General features: G+C 47.8%; 17 non-coding genes across 17 annotated transcripts; all 17 read left to right on the forward strand.

Moving 5' to 3' along the window:
• Positions 1–746: 746 nt before the first annotated feature.
• Positions 747–853, forward strand: LOC127496363 (U6 spliceosomal RNA). Its single transcript, XR_007925328.1, has one exon. It is a non-coding gene; the product is annotated as a U6 spliceosomal RNA (small nuclear RNA).
• Positions 854–1,464: 611 nt separating this feature from the next.
• LOC127496364 (U6 spliceosomal RNA) lies at positions 1,465–1,571 on the forward strand. The gene has a single exon (XR_007925329.1). It is a non-coding gene; the product is annotated as a U6 spliceosomal RNA (small nuclear RNA).
• An 844-nt stretch (positions 1,572–2,415) lies between these two features.
• On the forward strand, positions 2,416–2,522 carry LOC127496365 (U6 spliceosomal RNA). The gene has a single exon (XR_007925330.1). It is a non-coding gene; the product is annotated as a U6 spliceosomal RNA (small nuclear RNA).
• Positions 2,523–3,366: 844 nt separating this feature from the next.
• Positions 3,367–3,473, forward strand: LOC127496360 (U6 spliceosomal RNA). Its single transcript, XR_007925325.1, has one exon. It is a non-coding gene; the product is annotated as a U6 spliceosomal RNA (small nuclear RNA).
• Positions 3,474–4,317: 844 nt separating this feature from the next.
• Positions 4,318–4,424, forward strand: LOC127496366 (U6 spliceosomal RNA). Its single transcript, XR_007925331.1, has one exon. It is a non-coding gene; the product is annotated as a U6 spliceosomal RNA (small nuclear RNA).
• An 844-nt stretch (positions 4,425–5,268) lies between these two features.
• Positions 5,269–5,375, forward strand: LOC127496367 (U6 spliceosomal RNA). The gene has a single exon (XR_007925332.1). It is a non-coding gene; the product is annotated as a U6 spliceosomal RNA (small nuclear RNA).
• Positions 5,376–6,219: 844 nt separating this feature from the next.
• On the forward strand, positions 6,220–6,326 carry LOC127496361 (U6 spliceosomal RNA). Its single transcript, XR_007925326.1, has one exon. It is a non-coding gene; the product is annotated as a U6 spliceosomal RNA (small nuclear RNA).
• Positions 6,327–7,170: 844 nt separating this feature from the next.
• On the forward strand, positions 7,171–7,277 carry LOC127496368 (U6 spliceosomal RNA). The gene has a single exon (XR_007925333.1). It is a non-coding gene; the product is annotated as a U6 spliceosomal RNA (small nuclear RNA).
• An 844-nt stretch (positions 7,278–8,121) lies between these two features.
• On the forward strand, positions 8,122–8,228 carry LOC127496369 (U6 spliceosomal RNA). Its single transcript, XR_007925334.1, has one exon. It is a non-coding gene; the product is annotated as a U6 spliceosomal RNA (small nuclear RNA).
• An 844-nt stretch (positions 8,229–9,072) lies between these two features.
• LOC127496370 (U6 spliceosomal RNA) lies at positions 9,073–9,179 on the forward strand. The gene has a single exon (XR_007925335.1). It is a non-coding gene; the product is annotated as a U6 spliceosomal RNA (small nuclear RNA).
• Positions 9,180–10,023: 844 nt separating this feature from the next.
• Positions 10,024–10,130, forward strand: LOC127496371 (U6 spliceosomal RNA). Its single transcript, XR_007925336.1, has one exon. It is a non-coding gene; the product is annotated as a U6 spliceosomal RNA (small nuclear RNA).
• Positions 10,131–10,974: 844 nt separating this feature from the next.
• Positions 10,975–11,081, forward strand: LOC127496372 (U6 spliceosomal RNA). The gene has a single exon (XR_007925337.1). It is a non-coding gene; the product is annotated as a U6 spliceosomal RNA (small nuclear RNA).
• Positions 11,082–11,925: 844 nt separating this feature from the next.
• Positions 11,926–12,032, forward strand: LOC127496373 (U6 spliceosomal RNA). The gene has a single exon (XR_007925338.1). It is a non-coding gene; the product is annotated as a U6 spliceosomal RNA (small nuclear RNA).
• An 844-nt stretch (positions 12,033–12,876) lies between these two features.
• On the forward strand, positions 12,877–12,983 carry LOC127496374 (U6 spliceosomal RNA). The gene has a single exon (XR_007925339.1). It is a non-coding gene; the product is annotated as a U6 spliceosomal RNA (small nuclear RNA).
• An 844-nt stretch (positions 12,984–13,827) lies between these two features.
• Positions 13,828–13,934, forward strand: LOC127496376 (U6 spliceosomal RNA). The gene has a single exon (XR_007925340.1). It is a non-coding gene; the product is annotated as a U6 spliceosomal RNA (small nuclear RNA).
• An 844-nt stretch (positions 13,935–14,778) lies between these two features.
• On the forward strand, positions 14,779–14,885 carry LOC127496377 (U6 spliceosomal RNA). Its single transcript, XR_007925341.1, has one exon. It is a non-coding gene; the product is annotated as a U6 spliceosomal RNA (small nuclear RNA).
• Positions 14,886–15,729: 844 nt separating this feature from the next.
• LOC127496378 (U6 spliceosomal RNA) lies at positions 15,730–15,836 on the forward strand. The gene has a single exon (XR_007925342.1). It is a non-coding gene; the product is annotated as a U6 spliceosomal RNA (small nuclear RNA).
• Positions 15,837–16,031: the final 195 nt, after the last annotated feature.

Genomic DNA, 16,031 nt, shown 5'->3' on the forward strand with positions numbered 1-16,031 from the left:
ACAGATTTCCCCCATAAAGAGACCAATGAGCTCAGTCCAGGGGTCAAATCTGAGGTTCAGTCGGTTGACAGAGAGTTTCCCGAAGACAGAGTTCTCCACACTTCCAAAGGCCATAGAAAATGAGTAAGGGGATCCAACCTCAAACTAACTTAGCACCCAGATACACCAGTACTTATAGGTATATGAAAGGTCAGTTGATGTCATTTATAAAGGTTCTGATAGGTTCACAGTACAAATAATTCTAGCAACGTCCAACACGTTGTTCTGTTCTTTACGCAAACGTGGTTATTTAAAGGCAAAATGTTTGACACACTAAGTTCTCGTTCGCAAGCAGCTATCATAAGGGTGACGGGTGGCCAATTACACCGACAGAAAAGCACTTTTCGTTTTTCTGCCAACTCTTTTTATTTATTTATTTATTTTCCCAAAAACCTAGAGGCCACACCCCCTTCAGTGCCTGTACTCTGGTACCTTCGACAAGTGTGCCCGCCCCCTTCCTTCAGCGTATGCTCTCTTACATCATGCTGGATTTGGCCATATGTGAACCCGAAAGCTCTAAGATACCTTATCTCTGAAGACATTGAGCTGTTCCATCGATCAGTGTGTCCAGCCCTAGCACCGACGACCCAAAGCGCTCTGTAGTGCAAGGTTCTGCAGTGGCGAGATCGCTCGCTGGGCCCTACCACCTTGGTGAAAGCTCGCTGCTACCCGAGGTGTACATAGGCCTCGGGCGGGCCAGCAGGCTTGTGCTTGCTAAGGCAGCACATATACTAAAATTGGATCGATACAGAGAAGATTAGCATGGCCCCTGCGAAAGGATGACACGCAAATCCGTGAAGCGCTCCATATTGTTGCGGCTTTGATCAGCCCTGCTTCACTTTTAACGCTTGTACTCCGGTGCCCTCGACAAGTTTGTCCACCCGCTTCCTTCAGTAGATGCCATTAGGGATCACAGTTTTCCCCCATAAAGAGACCAATGAGCTCAGTCCAGGGGTCAAATCTGAGGTTCAGTCGGTTGACAGAGAGTTTCCCGAAGACAGAGTTCTCCACACTTCCAAAGGCCATAGAAAATGAGTAAGGGGATCCAACCTCAAACTAACTTAGCACCCAGAAACACCAGTACTTATAGGTATATGAAAGGTCAGTTGATGTCATTTATAAAGGTTCTGATAGGTTCACAGTACAAATAATTCTAGCAACGTCCAACACGATGTTCTGTTCTTTACGCAAACGTGGTTATTTAAAGGCAAAATGTTTGACACACTAAGTTCTCGTTCGCAAGCAGCTATCATAAGGGTGACGGGTGGCCAATTACACCGACAGAAAAGCACTAGCACCGACGACCCAAAGCGCTCTGTAGTGCAAGGTTCTGCAGTGGCGAGATCGCTCGCTGGGCCCTACCACCTTGGTGAAAGCTCGCTGCTACCCGAGGTGTACATAGGCCTCGGGCGGGCCAGCAGGCTTGTGCTTGCTAAGGCAGCACATATACTAAAATTGGATCGATACAGAGAAGATTAGCATGGCCCCTGCGAAAGGATGACACGCAAATCCGTGAAGCGCTCCATATTGTTGCGGCTTTGATCAGCCCTGCTTCACTTTTAACGCTTGTACTCCGGTGCCCTCGACAAGTTTGCCCACCCGCTTCCTTCAGTAGATGCCATTAGGGATCACAGTTTTCCCCCATAAAGAGACCAATGAGCTCAGTCCAGGGGTCAAATCTGAGGTTCAGTCGGTTGACAGAGAGTTTCCCGAAGACAGAGTTCTCCACACTTCCAAAGGCCATAGAAAATGAGTAAGGGGATCCAACCTCAAACTAACTTAGCACCCAGATACACCAGTACTTATAGGTATATGAAAGGTCAGTTGATGTCATTTATAAAGGTTCTGATAGGTTCACAGTACAAATAATTCTAGCAACGTCCAACACGATGTTCTGTTCTTTACGCAAACGTGGTTATTTAAAGGCAAAATGTTTGACACACTAAGTTCTCGTTCGCAAGCAGCTATCATAAGGGTGACGGGTGGCCAATTACACCGACAGAAAAGCACTTTTCGTTTTTCTGCCAACTCTTTTTATTTATTTATTTATTTTCCCGAAAACCTAGAGGCCACACCCCCTTCAGTGCCTGTACTCTGGTACCTTCGACAAGTGTGCCCGCCCCCTTCCTTCAGCGTATGCTCTCTTACATCATGCTGGATTTGGCCATATGTGAACCCGAAAGCTCTAAGATACCTTATCTCTGAAGACATTGAGCTGTTCCATCGATCAGTGTGTCCAGCCCTAGCACCGACGACCCAAAGCGCTCTGTAGTGCAAGGTTCTGCAGTGGCGAGATCGCTCGCTGGGCCCTACCACCTTGGTGAAAGCTCGCTGCTACCCGAGGTGTACATAGGCCTCGGGCGGGCCAGCAGGCTTGTGCTTGCTAAGGCAGCACATATACTAAAATTGGATCGATACAGAGAAGATTAGCATGGCCCCTGCGAAAGGATGACACGCAAATCCGTGAAGCGCTCCATATTGTTGCGGCTTTGATCAGCCCTGCTTCACTTTTAACGCTTGTACTCCGGTGCCCTCAACAAGTTTGCCCACCCGCTTCCTTCAGTAGATGCCATTAGGGATCACAGTTTTCCCCCATAAAGAGACCAATGAGCTCAGTCCAGGGGTCAAATCTGAGGTTCAGTCGGTTGACAGAGAGTTTCCCGAAGACAGAGTTCTCCACACTTCCAAAGGCCATAGAAAATGAGTAAGGGGATCCAACCTCAAACTAACTTAGCACCCAGATACACCAGTACTTATAGGTATATGAAAGGTCAGTTGATGTCATTTATAAAGGTTCTGATAGGTTCACAGTACAAATAATTCTAGCAACGTCCAACACGATGTTCTGTTCTTTACGCAAACGTGGTTATTTAAAGGCAAAATGTTTGACACACTAAGTTCTCGTTCGCAAGCAGCTATCATAAGGGTGACGGGTGGCCAATTACACCGACAGAAAAGCACTTTTCGTTTTTCTGCCAACTCTTTTTATTTATTTATTTATTTTCCCGAAAACCTAGAGGCCACACCCCCTTCAGTGCCTGTACTCTGGTACCTTCGACAAGTGTGCCCGCCCCCTTCCTTCAGCGTATGCTCTCTTACATCATGCTGGATTTGGCCATATGTGAACCCGAAAGCTCTAAGATACCTTATCTCTGAAGACATTGAGCTGTTCCATCGATCAGTGTGTCCAGCCCTAGCACCGACGACCCAAAGCGCTCTGTAGTGCAAGGTTCTGCAGTGGCGAGATCGCTCGCTGGGCCCTACCACCTTGGTGAAAGCTCGCTGCTACCCGAGGTATACATAGGCCTCGGGCGGGCCAGCAGGCTTGTGCTTGCTAAGGCAGCACATATGCTAAAATTGGATCGATACAGAGAAGATTAGCATGGCCCCTGCGAAAGGATGACACGCAAATCCGTGAAGCGCTCCATATTGTTGCGGCTTTGATCAGCCCTGCTTCACTTTTAACGCTTGTACTCCGGTGCCCTCGACAAGTTTGCCCACCCGCTTCCTTCAGTAGATGCCATTAGGGATCACAGTTTTCCCCCATAAAGAGACCAATGAGCTCAGTCCAGGGGTCAAATCTGAGGTTCAGTCGGTTGACAGAGAGTTTCCCGAAGACAGAGTTCTCCACACTTCCAAAGGCCATAGAAAATGAGTAAGGGGATCCAACCTCAAACTAACTTAGCACCCAGATACACCAGTACTTATAGGTATATGAAAGGTCAGTTGATGTCATTTATAAAGGTTCTGATAGGTTCACAGTACAAATAATTCTAGCAACGTCCAACACGATGTTCTGTTCTTTACGCAAACGTGGTTATTTAAAGGCAAAATGTTTGACACACTAAGTTCTCGTTCGCAAGCAGCTATCATAAGGGTGACGGGTGGCCAATTACACCGACAGAAAAGCACTTTTCGTTTTTCTGCCAACTCTTTTTATTTATTTATTTATTTTCCCGAAAACCTAGAGGCCACACCCCCTTCAGTGCCTGTACTCTGGTACCTTCGACAAGTGTGCCCGCCCCCTTCCTTCAGCGTATGCTCTCTTACATCATGCTGGATTTGGCCATATGTGAACCCGAAAGCTCTAAGATACCTTATCTCTGAAGACATTGAGCTGTTCCATCGATCAGTGTGTCCAGCCCTAGCACCGACGACCCAAAGCGCTCTGTAGTGCAAGGTTCTGCAGTGGCGAGATCGCTCGCTGGGCCCTACCACCTTGGTGAAAGCTCGCTGCTACCCGAGGTGTACATAGGCCTCGGGCGGGCCAGCAGGCTTGTGCTTGCTAAGGCAGCACATATACTAAAATTGGATCGATACAGAGAAGATTAGCATGGCCCCTGCGAAAGGATGACACGCAAATCCGTGAAGCGCTCCATATTGTTGCGGCTTTGATCAGCCCTGCTTCACTTTTAACGCTTGTACTCCGGTGCCCTCAACAAGTTTGCCCACCCGCTTCCTTCAGTAGATGCCATTAGGGATCACAGTTTTCCCCCATAAAGAGACCAATGAGCTCAGTCCAGGGGTCAAATCTGAGGTTCAGTCGGTTGACAGAGAGTTTCCCGAAGACAGAGTTCTCCACACTTCCAAAGGCCATAGAAAATGAGTAAGGGGATCCAACCTCAAACTAACTTAGCACCCAGATACACCAGTACTTATAGGTATATGAAAGGTCAGTTGATGTCATTTATAAAGGTTCTGATAGGTTCACAGTACAAATAATTCTAGCAACGTCCAACACGATGTTCTGTTCTTTACGCAAACGTGGTTATTTAAAGGCAAAATGTTTGACACACTAAGTTCTCGTTCGCAAGCAGCTATCATAAGGGTGACGGGTGGCCAATTACACCGACAGAAAAGCACTTTTCGTTTTTCTGCCAACTCTTTTTATTTATTTATTTATTTTCCCGAAAACCTAGAGGCCACACCCCCTTCAGTGCCTGTACTCTGGTACCTTCGACAAGTGTGCCCGCCCCCTTCCTTCAGCGTATGCTCTCTTACATCATGCTGGATTTGGCCATATGTGAACCCGAAAGCTCTAAGATACCTTATCTCTGAAGACATTGAGCTGTTCCATCGATCAGTGTGTCCAGCCCTAGCACCGACGACCCAAAGCGCTCTGTAGTGCAAGGTTCTGCAGTGGCGAGATCGCTCGCTGGGCCCTACCACCTTGGTGAAAGCTCGCTGCTACCCGAGGTGTACATAGGCCTCGGGCGGGCCAGCAGGCTTGTGCTTGCTAAGGCAGCACATATACTAAAATTGGATCGATACAGAGAAGATTAGCATGGCCCCTGCGAAAGGATGACACGCAAATCCGTGAAGCGCTCCATATTGTTGCGGCTTTGATCAGCCCTGCTTCACTTTTAACGCTTGTACTCCGGTGCCCTCGACAAGTTTGCCCACCCGCTTCCTTCAGTAGATGCCATTAGGGATCACAGTTTTCCCCCATAAAGAGACCAATGAGCTCAGTCCAGGGGTCAAATCTGAGGTTCAGTCGGTTGACAGAGAGTTTCCCGAAGACAGAGTTCTCCACACTTCCAAAGGCCATAGAAAATGAGTAAGGGGATCCAACCTCAAACTAACTTAGCACCCAGATACACCAGTACTTATAGGTATATGAAAGGTCAGTTGATGTCATTTATAAAGGTTCTGATAGGTTCACAGTACAAATAATTCTAGCAACGTCCAACACGATGTTCTGTTCTTTACGCAAACGTGGTTATTTAAAGGCAAAATGTTTGACACACTAAGTTCTCGTTCGCAAGCAGCTATCATAAGGGTGACGGGTGGCCAATTACACCGACAGAAAAGCACTTTTCGTTTTTCTGCCAACTCTTTTTATTTATTTATTTATTTTCCCGAAAACCTAGAGGCCACACCCCCTTCAGTGCCTGTACTCTGGTACCTTCGACAAGTGTGCCCGCCCCCTTCCTTCAGCGTATGCTCTCTTACATCATGCTGGATTTGGCCATATGTGAACCCGAAAGCTCTAAGATACCTTATCTCTGAAGACATTGAGCTGTTCCATCGATCAGTGTGTCCAGCCCTAGCACCGACGACCCAAAGCGCTCTGTAGTGCAAGGTTCTGCAGTGGCGAGATCGCTCGCTGGGCCCTACCACCTTGGTGAAAGCTCGCTGCTACCCGAGGTATACATAGGCCTCGGGCGGGCCAGCAGGCTTGTGCTTGCTAAGGCAGCACATATGCTAAAATTGGATCGATACAGAGAAGATTAGCATGGCCCCTGCGAAAGGATGACACGCAAATCCGTGAAGCGCTCCATATTGTTGCGGCTTTGATCAGCCCTGCTTCACTTTTAACGCTTGTACTCCGGTGCCCTCGACAAGTTTGCCCACCCGCTTCCTTCAGTAGATGCCATTAGGGATCACAGATTTCCCCCATAAAGAGACCAATGAGCTCAGTCCAGGGGTCAAATCTGAGGTTCAGTCGGTTGACAGAGAGTTTCCCGAAGACAGAGTTCTCCACACTTCCAAAGGCCATAGAAAATGAGTAAGGGGATCCAACCTCAAACTAACTTAGCACCCAGAAACACCAGTACTTATAGGTATATGAAAGGTCAGTTGATGTCATTTATAAAGGTTCTGATAGGTTCACAGTACAAATAATTCTAGCAACGTCCAACACGATGTTCTGTTCTTTACGCAAACGTGGTTATTTAAAGGCAAAATGTTTGACACACTAAGTTCTCGTTCGCAAGCAGCTATCATAAGGGTGACGGGTGGCCAATTACACCGACAGAAAAGCACTTTTCGTTTTTCTGCCAACTCTTTTTATTTATTTATTTATTTTCCCGAAAACCTAGAGGCCACACCCCCTTCAGTGCCTGTACTCTGGTACCTTCGACAAGTGTGCCCGCCCCCTTCCTTCAGCGTATGCTCTCTTACATCATGCTGGATTTGGCCATATGTGAACCCGAAAGCTCTAAGATACCTTATCTCTGAAGACATTGAGCTGTTCCATCGATCAGTGTGTCCAGCCCTAGCACCGACGACCCAAAGCGCTCTGTAGTGCAAGGTTCTGCAGTGGCGAGATCGCTCGCTGGGCCCTACCACCTTGGTGAAAGCTCGCTGCTACCCGAGGTGTACATAGGCCTCGGGCGGGCCAGCAGGCTTGTGCTTGCTAAGGCAGCACATATACTAAAATTGGATCGATACAGAGAAGATTAGCATGGCCCCTGCGAAAGGATGACACGCAAATCCGTGAAGCGCTCCATATTGTTGCGGCTTTGATCAGCCCTGCTTCACTTTTAACGCTTGTACTCCGGTGCCCTCGACAAGTTTGCCCACCCGCTTCCTTCAGTAGATGCCATTAGGGATCACAGTTTTCCCCCATAAAGAGACCAATGAGCTCAGTCCAGGGGTCAAATCTGAGGTTCAGTCGGTTGACAGAGAGTTTCCCGAAGACAGAGTTCTCCACACTTCCAAAGGCCATAGAAAATGAGTAAGGGGATCCAACCTCAAACTAACTTAGCACCCAGATACACCAGTACTTATAGGTATATGAAAGGTCAGTTGATGTCATTTATAAAGGTTCTGATAGGTTCACAGTACAAATAATTCTAGCAACGTCCAACACGATGTTCTGTTCTTTACGCAAACGTGGTTATTTAAAGGCAAAATGTTTGACACACTAAGTTCTCGTTCGCAAGCAGCTATCATAAGGGTGACGGGTGGCCAATTACACCGACAGAAAAGCACTTTTCGTTTTTCTGCCAACTCTTTTTATTTATTTATTTATTTTCCCGAAAACCTAGAGGCCACACCCCCTTCAGTGCCTGTACTCTGGTACCTTCGACAAGTGTGCCCGCCCCCTTCCTTCAGCGTATGCTCTCTTACATCATGCTGGATTTGGCCATATGTGAACCCGAAAGCTCTAAGATACCTTATCTCTGAAGACATTGAGCTGTTCCATCGATCAGTGTGTCCAGCCCTAGCACCGACGACCCAAAGCGCTCTGTAGTGCAAGGTTCTGCAGTGGCGAGATCGCTCGCTGGGCCCTACCACCTTGGTGAAAGCTCGCTGCTACCCGAGGTGTACATAGGCCTCGGGCGGGCCAGCAGGCTTGTGCTTGCTAAGGCAGCACATATACTAAAATTGGATCGATACAGAGAAGATTAGCATGGCCCCTGCGAAAGGATGACACGCAAATCCGTGAAGCGCTCCATATTGTTGCGGCTTTGATCAGCCCTGCTTCACTTTTAACGCTTGTACTCCGGTGCCCTCGACAAGTTTGCCCACCCGCTTCCTTCAGTAGATGCCATTAGGGATCACAGTTTTCCCCCATAAAGAGACCAATGAGCTCAGTCCAGGGGTCAAATCTGAGGTTCAGTCGGTTGACAGAGAGTTTCCCGAAGACAGAGTTCTCCACACTTCCAAAGGCCATAGAAAATGAGTAAGGGGATCCAACCTCAAACTAACTTAGCACCCAGAAACACCAGTACTTATAGGTATATGAAAGGTCAGTTGATGTCATTTATAAAGGTTCTGATAGGTTCACAGTACAAATAATTCTAGCAACGTCCAACACGATGTTCTGTTCTTTACGCAAACGTGGTTATTTAAAGGCAAAATGTTTGACACACTAAGTTCTCGTTCGCAAGCAGCTATCATAAGGGTGACGGGTGGCCAATTACACCGACAGAAAAGCACTTTTCGTTTTTCTGCCAACTCTTTTTATTTATTTATTTATTTTCCCGAAAACCTAGAGGCCACACCCCCTTCAGTGCCTGTACTCTGGTACCTTCGACAAGTGTGCCCGCCCCCTTCCTTCAGCGTATGCTCTCTTACATCATGCTGGATTTGGCCATATGTGAACCCGAAAGCTCTAAGATACCTTATCTCTGAAGACATTGAGCTGTTCCATCGATCAGTGTGTCCAGCCCTAGCACCGACGACCCAAAGCGCTCTGTAGTGCAAGGTTCTGCAGTGGCGAGATCGCTCGCTGGGCCCTACCACCTTGGTGAAAGCTCGCTGCTACCCGAGGTGTACATAGGCCTCGGGCGGGCCAGCAGGCTTGTGCTTGCTAAGGCAGCACATATACTAAAATTGGATCGATACAGAGAAGATTAGCATGGCCCCTGCGAAAGGATGACACGCAAATCCGTGAAGCGCTCCATATTGTTGCGGCTTTGATCAGCCCTGCTTCACTTTTAACGCTTGTACTCCGGTGCCCTCGACAAGTTTGCCCACCCGCTTCCTTCAGTAGATGCCATTAGGGATCACAGTTTTCCCCCATAAAGAGACCAATGAGCTCAGTCCAGGGGTCAAATCTGAGGTTCAGTCGGTTGACAGAGAGTTTCCCGAAGACAGAGTTCTCCACACTTCCAAAGGCCATAGAAAATGAGTAAGGGGATCCAACCTCAAACTAACTTAGCACCCAGAAACACCAGTACTTATAGGTATATGAAAGGTCAGTTGATGTCATTTATAAAGGTTCTGATAGGTTCACAGTACAAATAATTCTAGCAACGTCCAACACGATGTTCTGTTCTTTACGCAAACGTGGTTATTTAAAGGCAAAATGTTTGACACACTAAGTTCTCGTTCGCAAGCAGCTATCATAAGGGTGACGGGTGGCCAATTACACCGACAGAAAAGCACTTTTCGTTTTTCTGCCAACTCTTTTTATTTATTTATTTATTTTCCCGAAAACCTAGAGGCCACACCCCCTTCAGTGCCTGTACTCTGGTACCTTCGACAAGTGTGCCCGCCCCCTTCCTTCAGCGTATGCTCTCTTACATCATGCTGGATTTGGCCATATGTGAACCCGAAAGCTCTAAGATACCTTATCTCTGAAGACATTGAGCTGTTCCATCGATCAGTGTGTCCAGCCCTAGCACCGACGACCCAAAGCGCTCTGTAGTGCAAGGTTCTGCAGTGGCGAGATCGCTCGCTGGGCCCTACCACCTTGGTGAAAGCTCGCTGCTACCCGAGGTGTACATAGGCCTCGGGCGGGCCAGCAGGCTTGTGCTTGCTAAGGCAGCACATATACTAAAATTGGATCGATACAGAGAAGATTAGCATGGCCCCTGCGAAAGGATGACACGCAAATCCGTGAAGCGCTCCATATTGTTGCGGCTTTGATCAGCCCTGCTTCACTTTTAACGCTTGTACTCCGGTGCCCTCGACAAGTTTGCCCACCCGCTTCCTTCAGTAGATGCCATTAGGGATCACAGTTTTCCCCCATAAAGAGACCAATGAGCTCAGTCCAGGGGTCAAATCTGAGGTTCAGTCGGTTGACAGAGAGTTTCCCGAAGACAGAGTTCTCCACACTTCCAAAGGCCATAGAAAATGAGTAAGGGGATCCAACCTCAAACTAACTTAGCACCCAGATACACCAGTACTTATAGGTATATGAAAGGTCAGTTGATGTCATTTATAAAGGTTCTGATAGGTTCACAGTACAAATAATTCTAGCAACGTCCAACACGATGTTCTGTTCTTTACGCAAACGTGGTTATTTAAAGGCAAAATGTTTGACACACTAAGTTCTCGTTCGCAAGCAGCTATCATAAGGGTGACGGGTGGCCAATTACACCGACAGAAAAGCACTTTTCGTTTTTCTGCCAACTCTTTTTATTTATTTATTTATTTTCCCGAAAACCTAGAGGCCACACCCCCTTCAGTGCCTGTACTCTGGTACCTTCGACAAGTGTGCCCGCCCCCTTCCTTCAGCGTATGCTCTCTTACATCATGCTGGATTTGGCCATATGTGAACCCGAAAGCTCTAAGATACCTTATCTCTGAAGACATTGAGCTGTTCCATCGATCAGTGTGTCCAGCCCTAGCACCGACGACCCAAAGCGCTCTGTAGTGCAAGGTTCTGCAGTGGCGAGATCGCTCGCTGGGCCCTACCACCTTGGTGAAAGCTCGCTGCTACCCGAGGTGTACATAGGCCTCGGGCGGGCCAGCAGGCTTGTGCTTGCTAAGGCAGCACATATACTAAAATTGGATCGATACAGAGAAGATTAGCATGGCCCCTGCGAAAGGATGACACGCAAATCCGTGAAGCGCTCCATATTGTTGCGGCTTTGATCAGCCCTGCTTCACTTTTAACGCTTGTACTCCGGTGCCCTCGACAAGTTTGCCCACCCGCTTCCTTCAGTAGATGCCATTAGGGATCACAGTTTTCCCCCATAAAGAGACCAATGAGCTCAGTCCAGGGGTCAAATCTGAGGTTCAGTCGGTTGACAGAGAGTTTCCCGAAGACAGAGTTCTCCACACTTCCAAAGGCCATAGAAAATGAGTAAGGGGATCCAACCTCAAACTAACTTAGCACCCAGATACACCAGTACTTATAGGTATATGAAAGGTCAGTTGATGTCATTTATAAAGGTTCTGATAGGTTCACAGTACAAATAATTCTAGCAACGTCCAACACGATGTTCTGTTCTTTACGCAAACGTGGTTATTTAAAGGCAAAATGTTTGACACACTAAGTTCTCGTTCGCAAGCAGCTATCATAAGGGTGACGGGTGGCCAATTACACCGACAGAAAAGCACTTTTCGTTTTTCTGCCAACTCTTTTTATTTATTTATTTATTTTCCCGAAAACCTAGAGGCCACACCCCCTTCAGTGCCTGTACTCTGGTACCTTCGACAAGTGTGCCCGCCCCCTTCCTTCAGCGTATGCTCTCTTACATCATGCTGGATTTGGCCATATGTGAACCCGAAAGCTCTAAGATACCTTATCTCTGAAGACATTGAGCTGTTCCATCGATCAGTGTGTCCAGCCCTAGCACCGACGACCCAAAGCGCTCTGTAGTGCAAGGTTCTGCAGTGGCGAGATCGCTCGCTGGGCCCTACCACCTTGGTGAAAGCTCGCTGCTACCCGAGGTGTACATAGGCCTCGGGCGGGCCAGCAGGCTTGTGCTTGCTAAGGCAGCACATATACTAAAATTGGATCGATACAGAGAAGATTAGCATGGCCCCTGCGAAAGGATGACACGCAAATCCGTGAAGCGCTCCATATTGTTGCGGCTTTGATCAGCCCTGCTTCACTTTTAACGCTTGTACTCCGGTGCCCTCGACAAGTTTGTCCACCCGCTTCCTTCAGTAGATGCCATTAGGGATCACAGTTTTCCCCCATAAAGAGACCAATGAGCTCAGTCCAGGGGTCAAATCTGAGGTTCAGTCGGTTGACAGAGAGTTTCCCGAAGACAGAGTTCTCCACACTTCCAAAGGCCATAGAAAATGAGTAAGGGGATCCAACCTCAAACTAACTTAGCACCCAGATACACCAGTACTTATAGGTATATGAAAGGTCAGTTGATGTCATTTATAAAGGTTCTGATAGGTTCACAGTACAAATAATTCTAGCAACGTCCAACACGATGTTCTGTTCTTTACGCAAACGTGGTTATTTAAAGGCAAAATGTTTGACACACTAAGTTCTCGTTCGCAAGCAGCTATCATAAGGGTGACGGGTGGCCAATTACACCGACAGAAAAGCACTTTTCGTTTTTCTGCCAACTCTTTTTATTTATTTATTTATTTTCCCGAAAACCTAGAGGCCACACCCCCTTCAGTGCCTGTACTCTGGTACCTTCGACAAGTGTGCCCGCCCCCTTCCTTCAGCGTATGCTCTCTTACATCATGCTGGATTTGGCCATATGTGAACCCGAAAGCTCTAAGATACCTTATCTCTGAAGACATTGAGCTGTTCCATCGATCAGTGTGTCCAGCCCTAGCACCGACGACCCAAAGCGCTCTGTAGTGCAAGGTTCTGCAGTGGCGAGATCGCTCGCTGGGCCCTACCACCTTGGTGAAAGCTCGCTGCTACCCGAGGTGTACATAGGCCTCGGGCGGGCCAGCAGGCTTGTGCTTGCTAAGGCAGCACATATACTAAAATTGGATCGATACAGAGAAGATTAGCATGGCCCCTGCGAAAGGATGACACGCAAATCCGTGAAGCGCTCCATATTGTTGCGGCTTTGATCAGCCCTGCTTCACTTTTAACGCTTGTACTCCGGTGCCCTCGACAAGTTTGTCCACCCGCTTCCTTCAGTAGATGCCATTAGGGATCACAGTTTTCCCCCATAAAGAGACCAATGAGCTCAGTCCAGGGGTCAAATCTGAGGTTCAGTCGGTTGACAGAGAGTTTCCCGAAGACAGAGTTCTCCACACTTCCAAAGGCCATAGAAAATGAGTAAGGGGATCCAACCTCAAACTAACTTAGCACCCAGAAACACCAGTACTTATAGGTATATGAAAGGTCAGTTGATGTCATTTATAAAGGTTCTGATAGGTTCACAGTACAAATAATTCTAGCAACGTCCAACACGATGTTCTGTTCTTTACGCAAACGTGGTTATTTAAAGGCAAAATGTTTGACACACTAAGTTCTCGTTCGCAAGCAGCTATCATAAGGGTGACGGGTGGCCAATTACACCGACAGAAAAGCACTTTTCGTTTTTCTGCCAACTCTTTTTATTTATTTATTTATTTTCCCGAAAACCTAGAGGCCACACCCCCTTCAGTGCCTGTACTCTGGTACCTTCGACAAGTGTGCCCGCCCCCTTCCTTCAGCGTATGCTCTCTTACATCATGCTGGATTTGGCCATATGTGAACCCGAAAGCTCTAAGATACCTTATCTCTGAAGACATTGAGCTGTTCCATCGATCAGTGTGTCCAGCCCTAGCACCGACGACCCAAAGCGCTCTGTAGTGCAAGGTTCTGCAGTGGCGAGATCGCTCGCTGGGCCCTACCACCTTGGTGAAAGCTCGCTGCTACCCGAGGTGTACATAGGCCTCGGGCGGGCCAGCAGGCTTGTGCTTGCTAAGGCAGCACATATACTAAAATTGGATCGATACAGAGAAGATTAGCATGGCCCCTGCGAAAGGATGACACGCAAATCCGTGAAGCGCTCCATATTGTTGCGGCTTTGATCAGCCCTGCTTCACTTTTAACGCTTGTACTCCGGTGCCCTCGACAAGTTTGCCCACCCGCTTCCTTCAGTAGATGCCATTAGGGATCACAGTTTTCCCCCATAAAGAGACCAATGAGCTCAGTCCAGGGGTCAAATCTGAGGTTCAGTCGGTTGACAGAGAGTTTCCCGAAGACAGAGTTCTCCACACTTCCAAAGGCCATAGAAAATGAGTAAGGGGATCCAACCTCAAACTAACTTAGCACCCAGAAACACCAGTACTTATAGGTATATGAAAGGTCAGTTGATGTCATTTATAAAGGTTCTGATAGGTTCACAGTACAAATAATTCTAGCAACGTCCAACACGATGTTCTGTTCTTTACGCAAACGTGGTTATTTAAAGGCAAAATGTTTGACACACTAAGTTCTCGTTCGCAAGCAGCTATCATAAGGGTGACGGGTGGCCAATTACACCGACAGAAAAGCACTTTTCGTTTTTCTGCCAACTCTTTTTATTTATTTATTTATTTTCCCGAAAACCTAGAGGCCACACCCCCTTCAGTGCCTGTACTCTGGTACCTTCGACAAGTGTGCCCGCCCCCTTCCTTCAGCGTATGCTCTCTTACATCATGCTGGATTTGGCCATATGTGAACCCGAAAGCTCTAAGATACCTTATCTCTGAAGACATTGAGCTGTTCCATCGATCAGTGTGTCCAGCCCTAGCACCGACGACCCAAAGCGCTCTGTAGTGCAAGGTTCTGCAGTGGCGAGATCGCTCGCTGGGCCCTACCACCTTGGTGAAAGCTCGCTGCTACCCGAGGTGTACATAGGCCTCGGGCGGGCCAGCAGGCTTGTGCTTGCTAAGGCAGCACATATACTAAAATTGGATCGATACAGAGAAGATTAGCATGGCCCCTGCGAAAGGATGACACGCAAATCCGTGAAGCGCTCCATATTGTTGCGGCTTTGATCAGCCCTGCTTCACTTTTAACGCTTGTACTCCGGTGCCCTCGACAAGTTTGTCCACCCGCTTCCTTCAGTAGATGCCATTAGGGATCACAGTTTTCCCCCATAAAGAGACCAATGAGCTCAGTCCAGGGGTCAAATCTGAGGTTCAGTCGGTTGACAGAGAGTTTCCCGAAGACAGAGTTCTCCACACTTCCAAAGGCCATAGAAAATGAGTAAGGGGATCCAACCTCAAACTAACTTAGCACCCAGATACACCAGTACTTATAGGTATATGAAAGGTCAGTTGATGTCATTTATAAAGGTTCTGATAGGTTCACAGTACAAATAATTCTAGCAACGTCCAACACGATGTTCTGTTCTTTACGCAAACGTGGTTATTTAAAGGCAAAATGTTTGACACACTAAGTTCTCGTTCGCAAGCAGCTATCATAAGGGTGACGGGTGGCCAATTACACCGACAGAAAAGCACTTTTCGTTTTTCTGCCAACTCTTTTTATTTATTTATTTATTTTCCCGAAAACCTAGAGGCCACACCCCCTTCAGTGCCTGTACTCTGGTACCTTCGACAAGTGTGCCCGCCCCCTTCCTTCAGCGTATGCTCTCTTACATCATGCTGGATTTGGCCATATGTGAACCCGAAAGCTCTAAGATACCTTATCTCTGAAGACATTGAGCTGTTCCATCGATCAGTGTGTCCAGCCCTAGCACCGACGACCCAAAGCGCTCTGTAGTGCAAGGTTCTGCAGTGGCGAGATCGCTCGCTGGGCCCTACCACCTTGGTGAAAGCTCGCTGCTACCCGAGGTGTACATAGGCCTCGGGCGGGCCAGCAGGCTTGTGCTTGCTAAGGCAGCACATATACTAAAATTGGATCGATACAGAGAAGATTAGCATGGCCCCTGCGAAAGGATGACACGCAAATCCGTGAAGCGCTCCATATTGTTGCGGCTTTGATCAGCCCTGCTTCACTTTTAACGCTTGTACTCCGGTGCCCTCGACAAGTTTGTCCACCCGCTTCCTTCAGTAGATGCCATTAGGGATCACAGTTTTCCCCCATAAAGAGACCAATGAGCTCAGTCCAGGGGTCAAATCTGAGGTTCAGTCGGTTGACAGAGAGTTTCCCGAAGACAGAGTTCTCC

The sequence above is a fragment of the Ctenopharyngodon idella genome, chromosome 15, assembly GCF_019924925.1.
Source record: "Ctenopharyngodon idella isolate HZGC_01 chromosome 15, HZGC01, whole genome shotgun sequence".
NCBI classification, from domain to species: domain Eukaryota; kingdom Metazoa; phylum Chordata; class Actinopteri; order Cypriniformes; family Xenocyprididae; genus Ctenopharyngodon; species Ctenopharyngodon idella.